This window comes from Sceloporus occidentalis, unplaced genomic scaffold (genome assembly GCF_023333645.1).
Source record: "Sceloporus occidentalis isolate IW3139 unplaced genomic scaffold, rSceOcc1.0.p SCAF_3, whole genome shotgun sequence".
Classification (NCBI taxonomy): domain Eukaryota; kingdom Metazoa; phylum Chordata; class Lepidosauria; order Squamata; family Phrynosomatidae; genus Sceloporus; species Sceloporus occidentalis.
Window position 1 is genome coordinate 149,911,696 of NW_028316983.1, and position 12,308 is coordinate 149,924,003.

Sequence of the window (12,308 nt, forward strand, 5' to 3'; positions counted from 1 at the left end):
TACTGTGGAACAAATCAATGTCATTTGACCTTGACATTTTAGAACTGTGTGATATTCAGGGAGTGACACTGTTTTGCCAAAAGAAGAAAAAGGAAAGAAAAGAACTTCCCAGAGTTAGATAATGGAAGGAGAAACTGCTTTTGCCCTTTGGCATTCTGCCACATGTTTATTTACTACAATTTTCAAAAGTTACAAAAACTAAGGAATAAATAATCTTCTCAAAAGGGGGGGGGTTGTTTTCAATAATGCAGACAATTATAGGCAATTAGCTCATAAAGAGACATTAGATTATATTTATCAGACCAGGTAAGAGAGAGTGTGCACGCACACACACACACACACACACACACACACACACACACACACAGACTCTTCCATATTTATAATCCATGTACCTTGTATTAACTGAAGTGTGAGTTGCCTTGGAACCCATGTGAGAGAATGTTAGGTTATACATTAAGTAATTAATTATGGGAAGCAACATTGATCATGCAGATAAATACACCAAAATCCACTGCTCTGTGGTGATTAAGCTAGCTTTCAAAGCTTATTGGCTACTTCATCTGGCAATTTTTTTTTAAAAAAATATACATATGAGTAAAAGATATAGTGCTGTAGTCATGGGTAGTACAGCTGGTAAAATGGGGTGTTTTGGGGGCTGAATCAATTAATTTGGAAATAAATCGATTCAGCCCAGGTGGGAACCAAGCAGAATCCAATCGGATTTGAATCTGCCTTGGTTCCCACTGGCAGCGGCTTTCCCGGCCATACTTCCATGCTCCGTCGTCAGTCCTCCATCATCCCAGACTGCCTCTTTCCTTCCGCTCCGGCCTCTCCTCTACCCCTGCTATGGTCACGAAGGATGGAGGGAGACATGGCGGGGAAGCTACGGCTGTTGTTTCCTGCACCGATTCTTGAAACTGGGGCAAACATAGTGGGAACCATACTGTTTGCTGAACCGGTTTCAGGAATCGGTGCAGAAAGCAAATCAACAGGTAAGTGGGAATGAGGCCACTGTCAACTAAGCACTTTGTTGTTGTTATTTGAACAATGCATTTGCTATGTATAATTTGTTCTCTAGACTTCTTTGGCACAAGCTGTGAGATGCTGTGTCCAATGCACACAGAGACACAGGCTGAACGCTGAAAATTGCTGAGAATATCTCTGTCCTTGAAGGGTTTTATACCTTAGATAGGAAGTTTATAGAACACCCATAAATTTGTTCTAACAATTGCACTTGGGACAGAAGGTCATAGTTTGTCCAGACTTTCTCAAAGCTTTTTGGAATTTGACCAGAAATGACCACATTGCTTCCATGAACTCATACATGTCTAAAATTTCAATATTACTCCAAGGATGAGCTAGATATGAGAACAGTATATAGGCAATCAGGAGAGTATACACCCATGCATGAGATAAGGCAAGAGAGTGGGTCTCTGCTTGTCTTTGCTGACAATACAGTACAGTACAGTAATGGGTACAACAACAACAAAAAATGGGATTAGAATCAGTGGCCACATAAGTAAGAATCAACTCAGCACCACTCAAAAGGGCAAGTTGAATCCAAATGTCACATATGCTTGAATTACTTAAAGGAAAAACCTTGTAATTTACACTTGCACAAACTGCCTTTTGCTCAGCTGAAGTTACCCAAATGGCACCAGTGACTGGGGGAAATGTCAAATTGCATTAGGTTCATTGCATTACTTTTTGCTTCCCCTATGGAACATCAAACATCTGGGAGGTAACAGAACTCTCACAGAGTATGAAATGCATAACAGTATGAACAATCCTTCTACCTGTATGTGTAGCCCAAAGGGATTTTCTATCCTCTTAAGCCTCAAGCTGACTCACACATCTCTATTCATGACTCAGGGACTCATTTCATGATACAGAAGCATAGATGACATGTTTGTATGCTAGGGTGTTCGTCTTTTCAAAGCTGCATAAAGCCAGGGAGATTGAACACAGAGAAAGAGCAGGAGAATGGTGTTGAATTACAGAACTCTCTCCAGCTGTATTTCTTTCAGCCTTGGAAGCTCAAATGGTGTTTGGCAGTGTTGTTTAGTACTTTCTCTTCTTTCAACTGTCCTCTTACCAAGTTAGCTTCTACAAGTACAAGTACAGCAAGTTTCAATAGATGTATATCATCATGTGCCAAAATAATCTCTTTTTGCACAACTCTACCAAATCACTCAGACCATCAAACAGGTGGCTTTGCTTTGTGTCCTATTACAAACAAAGCTAGCATGGTATAGTGATTTGGGTGTTGGACTATGACTCTGGAGACCAGGCTTCAAATCCCTGGTGAGCCATGGAAATTCACTGGGTGACATTGGGCAAGTCACACTCTCTTAGCCCTAGTAGAATGCAAAGGCAACTCCTTTCTGAACAAACCATGTCAAGAAAACCCCATGATAGGTTCACCTTAGGGTTGCTATAAGTTGGAAATTACACGAAGGCCCCTAACAACAAAACCTCAGATATATCACTTGGTAGGTATGGGTTGTTATCATTTATATTTGTTAGACATTATTTTTCCTAACAGCCACTAGCACAATGACATAATAATAATAATAATAATAATAATAATAATAATAAGCAAAATTGACAAAAAATAAAAATAAAACCAATAAATGTATACTATAAAACAATAACTCCTTGCCGCCACCACTACCCCCCTTAAAAAAAATAACTAGATAGCTACATTTGCTTCAGATGGTATAAGGTTGATATCCGAACAGCTCTAATCAAAATCCTTCAAGTGCTTGAAAGCAGAGAAATATATTAATCTGGAACTGATAAAGTTGATAAAGGCCTCATTTGTGGAGACATTTCCTTGAGCTTGTTTGGAGGTTCTAGCAGGGGAGCACAGCTATTGTATACCCTTGACCAAAGAACGGTACACTCTTTCTATCTGGGATGGTCGTCCTCTTCCACCAAGTGTGCAGCTTCGGGAGGGACGCACATGGAGTGGTAAGGGAGGAAGGGGACACCCGCCTATCCAGCCAGATCAGTCAAATCAACCCTGGTGATCAATGGGTTGACAGATGTTGCAGCCAGATCGCCCTCACATCTGAGACATTTCCATTAGTGAGGCTACTGCTAGAAAATGGCTTCTTGACAAAATCAACATTTGTGTTAACCTCTTCTGTCCATTGTAAGCAATTGTCTACAATAATCATGTACTATGGTTTGTACTGAATGAACTATAGTTAATAAATCCATGGCAGTTCAGGAAAGGCAATGTGGTTTGTCTTAATGTCATTTCTTATTCTAACCATACACCCAAATAGAATGAACGTGGGCAATGGGACAGAAATCTGGAGGACTGAAAACATCACACCCCTCCAGGATAAAAGCTGAGAGGAAGTCTCCAGAAGAGGGAGAAGAACAAATGCACAGAAAGGTGAATGAACAGAAAAGAGATTAACACTCAAAACAATGGTAGTGCACTTATATAGCATTTAGAGTGTTCATAGATGATTATCACAATAATTCCTACAGTATCTCTGTAAAGTATACCACTACTATTAAGATTCATCCTTGATATTTTCTATTGTTGGTAGAATAGCAGTGACTCTATTCATAAAATGAAAGGTGGGTTATGTCCTGTCAAGTCCCATGGTTTTCAATCTGTACAGATCTCTCCTCAGTATCTTATCAGGGATCTGTAATGACTCACAAGTTTCCTTTCTACCTTGCTGTCTAGCAATGCTGTCAAGAAAAATGTGTTCTTTTTTAAAAAAAATAGAAGCTTTTAAAGCTATGTGGCTGATTAATTGCAATTAGAGTAGACTCATTGAGTCAATTGTTGAGTGGGGAGTCAACACACCCATTGATTCAGTGGGTCTTCTCTTGCTCGGATTAAAAAGAAGATTCATATCAATATTTATATAACATGTATACTCTAGTCCATCAGTAATAAACTTTATAATATCCTCCCTAACCTTGTTCCTTCTGGATGTACTATATAAAACTTTCCATTTTCCTCAGCTTGCACAGCCATTGGAAACTATAAGCCAACACATTTGGAGTTACTCAGACTGGAGAAGACTGCTGGGCTAGCAGATTCATATATGACAGAAACCAAATTGGCTTTGAATGAGTTATACATGGTCAAAGTCTCTTTTTCTTTCTTTCTTATTAAGAAATCCTTCTGGCTTGCTTAAAAATGAAAGCTTATGTATCATTTTCATAATCTCATAAACCATCTAATTCTCCATCCAATTCCATTTTATGCGAATAGTTTCAAACCGCTTTTGCACACCTCACGAGAACAGGCAAACCATAAACTGTTTATTGACTGGATAATGTTTTGGGCTAAAATTGTACTTTCTCTCAACTGTTAGCTGTTTTCTTTCTTTTCGGTTTTTTTTTTAATTAAGGTGAATTATGGGTTTGTCAATCTTTAAAGCAATAACTGATCAAAATGGGGGGAGGGGGGTGCTATCCCAAGACTTAGGCCCCCATTCACCCTTCACATTTGATATCAATTTAATATTAAAAAGGACACTAAGGTGGGCAACATGGAAAGGTGACCCCAAGGTGGGAACCTGACCATACCATATTTGGAAATCCAGTTGGTTCTAGCAAGGGAGTCAGAAAGGCACCCACCACAATGAGATTACCCAAGGCATCAGCATAATCCCTTTTGTCTATGGAGGGTGATAATGGGATCATGTCCAAAGGAGATGGCTGTGCATATACAAACAAAAGAGGCTTCTCCAGGAGTGCAAGATTTCCTTTGTCTGAGATATTCATGCCACTCATCCAAACATTTTCCTCAATCTCCTGACCATTCTTCCCCACTGGAAAACCATGTAGCAGTGAGGTAATCCATTCATTCCATGATTATTGCCCTAGGATATGATTTTATGTATATATACCACTGCCTGCACACTAGCAATTTGGTCTAGTTTGGGACTATGCAGACACCTTGTTATATCTACTAGACTCCTCAAGAAGCTGGCCAACCCATTTGCCGAGGCAGTTATTGAGCCATCTCCATTCTGGACACTCCTTGATTGGAACCAGATTGGTACAGCATCACCATTAGCAAGGCCTCCACTATTCACCTTCTCCCACCTTTGCTTTGTTAGTTCTTGTGTCTGTGCATGAGTGTGTGTGCTTGTGCGTGTGTTGATTATATTCTTAATAAAATTACAAAACCTGTTTGGAATTGCCTCTGGAGTTCTGTGTGATTTGGAACTGGTGTAAAAAGATTTAAGGTCTCAAGGCTGAATGTCGTCCATCCAAGGTATTTTATTTGAGCTGTTTAAATTCTTATAAAACATATTAATTTGTGGGTGTCTTCTCAGGACCCCAGCTATTTGGGTAGCAGGGCTTTCCTCTTGAGTGGATAACATCTCTTTGCTAAAATTAGAGTAAAAGCAATAAGATATATAATAAGAAGTATAATAGTAAGATAGTTAAGATATATATACAGTACGATATATAAGATACATAACACCATTTTTAGTGTTCTCCATTGTGACTTTTATCTCTCGAGGGATATATACTTTGTACTAAAATTAAGTAGTAGGTGTATCGCTTCTCGGCCTTTTGGCTAAGATCAAGTGTAGTAGTAGGTGTCTCCGTGAATGTAACTATTCCCGTAGGAACTTATTTCTTTGTGTATAGTGCATTATGTATCTAAATGACTTCTGCATTATCCCTTTCATTGTCAAGAAGGAGGTGACAAAGAAGCCATAGAACAAATCTGCTACTAAATATGAATTAACTACTTAACTTAATTTGTTTGATTCAATAATGTATAATTTACCTCAGATAATTACACACGCTCTGCCATTTAAATTGCAAGTAAATTCTTCCTCCTGGAGAAGATGGATTAAAACAGTTGGAAATCAGCTTTAGTACCCATATTGGATGTGGGCTTTGTATATTTTAGTACAACAGTAAGCTGTGCTCTTTCAACTTCCAGGTTCTTCCAACCTTCATCTTTCTCACATAAAGACACATTCTTCCACTTGTCAGACAACTGATTCTATTATGATTATGTAACATCCTCTGATGCTTTGTCAAACAAATACTGTCTGGAAATATGAAACCATGGGCTATAGGTAGATGACCTGCAGGCCCAGCCCTATTATTGAGCAGAGTTAGACTATCACATCAAGATGGAAAGATGGTAAAGCAGTAGAAAACTACTGGATGTGCCTCCTAAATTTTCCACTTGTTTGTCTTGGCACCATCAAGGGATGTAGCAAGGGGCAGAGAGTAAAATGTTTAGCCCCCATAGGAAATTTTTGCCCCCAATTGTTTTCTCAGTCACCAAATTTCAACCACTGAAGCAACCTAAAATCTCAGTTGAGCATTTAGAAATAGAAAAGTGACCAGGGGAATGGTGAACACAGCAAGTGTAAGAATTCTAGGTATGAATAATTTACAGTGCTCTCTCCTTTTCCTCAATGCTAGAAATTTGGAGTCTGAAGGATAATTTCATTGGAGGGGCAGAATTATCATTTGGAGGTTCATGTCCTCATTTTGCATCCCCAGAGCTACACCCCTGGGTTCATCTTTTCATTCAGATTAGGAAACAAAATGTATCTTGGGCCAGCCTTGGTCATGCCAGTATAATGCTGGTATATTTAGGACCCAACTAGGGTGAATTATTGTATAGATTTCAATCATTCTTTAGTAGAGAAAATTTCTAACAATTCTGTTCCATACCTGATGAATATGGTCAAGGCATTATCCACCAAATTTATGCTTTGGAACTTTTTGCATATTTTTAATGTTAACTTTATTTTTTAAAAAAATTGTATTGTAATGTTTTTAAAACGTTTTTATCTGTAGGCCACCTTGACTCCCTTTCTGGGAGAAAGGTGGCATAATAAATAAATAAATAAATAAATAAATAAATAAATAAATAAATCATATCTAAGAACTCAGATCTAATACCTGCCATATTAAAAGCAGATCCGATAGTGTATCTGACAATCATCTACTTGAGAATTTAGAGATTTATTTCCAAATTGTCTCATTCAGAATAAGATAGCTTTACATTCATTGATTTAAATATTCCATTTCTTTGCAGGGGGGGGGGGGGAATGACAAGATAGTCTCAGGGCTCATTCACACTACCAAAAAAATCGGTTCTGAAACCGATTCAATCACGTGAAGTTCATACTCACCCCGAATCTCACACAAGTGAATCCAAGGCTTGCACACCCGTTCCGTGGTAAATGGCCCCTAGCGTGGTGTTTTTGAAATCGGCGCAAATACCGTTTCTTTTTAAAAACCCCGGGTCCTGGGAATGAGAACTTGGCCTCGATCACGATCGAGGCAAATTGAGGGAGGGATTTAGGTCAGAGGGTGGGCAAAGGGCAAGGCATTTCCTCCCCTCATCGGAGGGGAGGGGGAAGAGGAAAGAGCCCTGGGAAGAAGGGCTGCTGCTGGGCAAGGAGCAGGCAGGGCTCCTGGCACCGGGAGGAAGGGGATGCTCTCCTCCTCCTCCTCCTCCTCCTCTTCCTCCTCCTCCTGCTGTCCTGCTGGCCCCTGCTCCCTCCGGGGCCATTCAAGGCCGCCTCTCTTGCTGGGGGACTTGGCCAACCCCAGGAGGGCACATTGCATGCCCACGGAGGCAGCCGCTTCCAGCCTGGAGCCTGGCACCCAGAGAGGGGCTCCCCCGAGAGCCAGCCTGGCAGCCAGGGGATGGCGGGAGGAGGAGGAGGAGGAGGGTCGCTGGCCAGGCAGCAGCAGGCCTCCAGCAGCTGAAGCAGGGAGAGAGATTCCTCTCTCTCTCTCTCTCTGTATGTGTGTGTGTGTGTGTGTGTGTGTGTCAGAGGGAAAAGGGGGGTGGTCTACTTCCCGCTCCCGCAGCCTCCCCATTGCTCTTCTCCCTCACGATCCCAAGGCTGGAAGGGATCCCCAAGGGACAACCAGTCCAACCCCCAATCAAAGCAACAACCCCCCCCTTTTCAAGCAGCCTCTTTTGACAATCTATGCGCATTTTTTGGGGGGTGACATGCCTGGGATGTAGGGAAATGGATGCAGGAGAAGCACCCTCTTTTGACAATCTATGCGCATTTTTTGGGGGGTGACATGCCTGGGATGTAGGGAAATGGATGCAGGAGAAGCACCCTCTTTTGACAATCTATGCACATTTTTTGGGGGGTGACATGCCTGGGATGTAGGGATATGGATGCAGGAGAAGCACCCTCTTTTGACAATTTATGCACATTTTGGGGGGGTGACATGCCTGGGATGTAGGGAAATGGATGCAGGAGAAGCACCCTCTTTTGACAATTTATGCGCATTTTGGGGGGGGGGGTGACATGCCTGGGATGTAGGGAAATTCCCAATTGATCCCATGAGGTCACTCTCTCTCAGCCTCAGTGGAAGGCAATGGCAAAGTGTAAGCAGGAGAAAAGAGTTCAGCAGAGGAGGAAGCTACAATAATGTTGCAAAAGACCTCACAATCAATGTTACATTTTTAAACAATTTGTTTGGTGAGGAAAAGGAAAGCTAAAATGTTGCTTTTAAAAGCAAAAAAAAAATGCATGGCAATCCCATCCTTTGCCTGGGACAGGGGCAGATCTGACCCCAAAGCCCACAGGTTTATAAAAAAAAAGAGAGAGAGAGAGGCATCTCTCTCCCTGCTTCAGCCGCTGAAACCCCTATGCCTGGCTCTTTAAAAAGGGAGGACACTTTCCCCGATGCCCTGCAAATGTCACCATAACGATTGCTTGATTGGCAGCAGCCACCTCGCCAGCAGACACAGAATGCATTCGATTTCTAATTTGCAGGTCAAAATGCATTCGATTTCAAATTTGTAGTGGGCACTTGGTAACGGAGCAATTCGGGGGAGGGGCATCCGGATCAGCCCAGTTCCTTCCAGGTCTTTTAGACCAGTATGAATGGGGCCTCAGTGTTTACAAAATATGCTGTCTTCTCTTGCAAAGAAATGGTGATCATTTAGAATGACAGTCTAGTACAAAGATTTGTCAAAGCAGACATGAAAATCCTTTACAGAAAAAATTTCTTAAAAGATGGAAACTTTCAAAGCTGCTTGTTATAAAACCCTTCTGTCACCGACTTCTGAAGTTTCCCTAAATATGCATCAAAATACAGTGAAAGGTCACCAGGTTTGATCACAGATTAATAATAATCACATATTTTCTTTTCTTTTCTTCCATGTTGCTCTCTCATGTACAGCGCGCCCGCGCCATACGCGGGCGCGCCATACGCGGCCTTGAGCATACGCGCTCAAGCCACGGGGCGCACGCGGGGCGGAAGGGGCAGCACATCCCATTCAATTGATTGGGTGCGTGCGCCCGTTGCGCCCCGCACACGCCCACGCCGCCATGCCGCCTCGCACAAGCCCCATTGTTTCCAATGGGGCTTGAGCATAGGCGGAATTCGCCTTACGCGGAGGGATCCGGAACGGATCCCTCGTGTAAGGCGAGGACGGACTGTATTAAAGTTGACTATAGGTCAACCTCATATCTAAATTGAGAGCAGGTTTTGGGGCCAAAATTATGGATTTTGATATGACCCAAGGGTAAAACTTAGGTATGTGTAACAAAAGATCTAAACGATAAAGCGAAGGAAAACAATGTCAAATAAGTTACAAAATTCCAGCAGACACAATTTGTGGTCACATAAAAGGCTGGATGCATGAGAGAGTAGAGGACGGTCAGTGCTTTCAAGACAGATTACGCTCTTGCCTTTTACCAGGGGATGGTTTCTTTTTAAATAAGCGTTAAAGTACAGAACTTACACTGACCCATGGATAAATTGATTCAGCTTTTTGGGGTCAATTTTTTAACTAAAATTTCTAGGCTTATATTGAGATAGATGGATTTTTATATTAATATCTCTACTATAGATTTATAGAAATGGTTGCACCATAGATATAGAAATGAGCTTTCTGGAGTCAAGGTTGTGTGTGTAAGAGAGAAAATGCTGAACAGGATATGCAGTAAAATGTTTAGAGAACAAGTTGACCTTTTCAAGCATCAAGGCGTCCAGTTTGCTTTGAAAGCCAAAACAATTAGGAACAACATCCTTGGATGAAGGAAATAACACAGAGAGCGATAGAGTGATGGAATATTCCAAGTGGGCCTAAATGTATTTTAAAATATTCAGAATTCTGTGTCCCAATTGTAAGAAAGATTTGTACGTTTGCACTTTGAACCAGCCAATAGAATACATTGTTAGGGACCTCATTGTTCAAATTACCTATATTAACAGCCATTTTCTTTGGTTCTGGTGCCTCAGTTTTTTGGAACTTGATTTTCACTGGGGACTTTTGCCAGCAATAAACATTTTGGGATTCTCAGCCTTCTGGGTCCTATTGTTTTCTCTGCTCTGTCAAGCCAGTGGACTTAGTGAGAGAAGTCCAAGCTTTTAAGAATCTTATTATAGTACACCAATATATACAGTACTTTAGGATGTCAAATTATGTATGTATTAAATATCCTGTTCAGCAAGACCACTTAACTATTTTTCCTGAATGCAAACTAAAATCAAATGTGTAAATGCTTTCTTAACCCAAATACATCTTTAAAAAATTGTGTGTCTTTGTGTGTGTGAGAGCATCCGTGTGAGAGAGAAAGGCAATAAAGTATATTTTCAAATTAGGCAAACCCAAACCTCCCCATTGCTTCACATCTTACAGTATTTGAATGTCACTTTTTTGTTGTTGCCATCTAAACTTAGATGGATCCTTCTGCCATTGTTTAAATGGTAAATCATTTGTCACAACTGGTGTAGTTTGAAACAGAAACAGCATTCCATTACTCAGTGCCTCACTGGGGCCAAATTCCACAGGACGTTGGAATGTAGTAAGGGTGTTACATAAAGTATTCAATCTGTGAAGAATTTCTTGTTGAGAATCAGAAGATAGGGTTGAAAAAGAGTTTAGCAATCTTCATTCCTCTTCCATGAAAATAATATGGTCTTTGGGAGCAGACCCCCCCTTTTGGGATTGGAGTCCTTTGATTATTCTCAAAGCTTATTAATATATCAGTTTTGCATTGATGGACTGGTTGTGCCATGTTATGAAAAAGAGGAGAAATAGACATGTTCTTAAAGTATCTACTAACATAAGTGCCTAACTCTGCAAATCTGGCCTTATATCTGTATACATCAGAAGTGATTGCTCTAGTCTTGAAAGTCACAACTGCACAGGCACAGTGATAGTTGTAAAAAAGATAACCAATATTAAGGATATTGTCTATACTAATAGACGGGGATATTTCCTTCCCAGTGAGATGTACAAAATGGGCTTTGCGTTGATATTGAGATAGCAAACCTCTTGGCTTTGGAAAGTTAGAAAAAAATAATTATTTGAATGATCTAAAACCAAATTCCAAGAAGATAAAGATTGTTTAATATCTTCATAATCAGGATTACATTGCTTTGTGTCTTGTGTGCAGCTCTAGGCTTACACATATTGCCATGGATCTTGTTTTCCCAGCAGAAACAATTCTTTGGGAGAAGGGGGGGGGGGAAAGGATGGTCCAAGGAGTTTGGTGGGACAAAGTGACAGTCTTAATGAGCCACGTAAGCCCCATGACCACACTTCCCCCACCAATTTAGTTATAGATATATCTTGTCTTGAGAAAAGATTACAGAATGGATCAAATGTATCACATAAACCCATCTTTTCAAAATTCAAACTGAGGAAGGATTGTGGCGGGGGTGAGGAGTATTATTTATGTATATAGGTACCAAGCAGCAATACATGTCTTCTGTTTGATAAACTTTAGGTAATCTGCTTTGATGTGTCAATGTTTCTGCTAATCTTGATTGCAGATTCTACAAATCCATCCTTTGGTCATGACTGACATCACTAGTATTTTGTCCCTTGTAATTTATCAATATCTAGTAAGAATGAAGTAGACAAATTGAAGAAAATAGAGCCAATGTGTGTTCTGCAACAGCATCCTACCACACAGAGGCGATTGGAGAAAACAATTATAGCTGGAAACAACCACCTCCTCCAAGATAATGGAGAGTAGTGAAGCCTGATCATTGTGATATGACATCTAGCTAAAGCCTGAGTATTATGTAAGAATGGTGAGTATCCTCATTGGTTCTGTTATCAGTCTTCATCGAACCCTGCACAAGATTTACCAAAATTTACCTGGAAATTTTACAAGACCTTGATTTACTAAGATTTACCTTTTACACTACATTTCTGACTTATGGAGATACTAAGGTGAACCTGTCACAGGTTTTTCTGAGGGGCTGAGAGTGTGTGACTTGCCCAGAGTTACTCAGTGGGTTTTCATAGCTGAGCAGGAATCCAAAACCTGGTCTGTAGAGTCTTAGTCCTA

General features: G+C 40.7%; 1 protein-coding gene and 1 pseudogene across 2 annotated transcripts in view; one reads left to right on the plus strand and one right to left on the minus strand.

Annotated features, from left to right (window-relative positions):
* The window catches only part of CDH12 (cadherin 12), a 330,249-nt gene that overhangs the window by 60,987 nt on the left and 256,954 nt on the right, over positions 1-12,308 (minus strand). The gene's annotated exons all lie outside the window — the stretch shown is intronic.
* Positions 5,550-5,680, plus strand: LOC149316950 (U2 spliceosomal RNA; annotated as a pseudogene).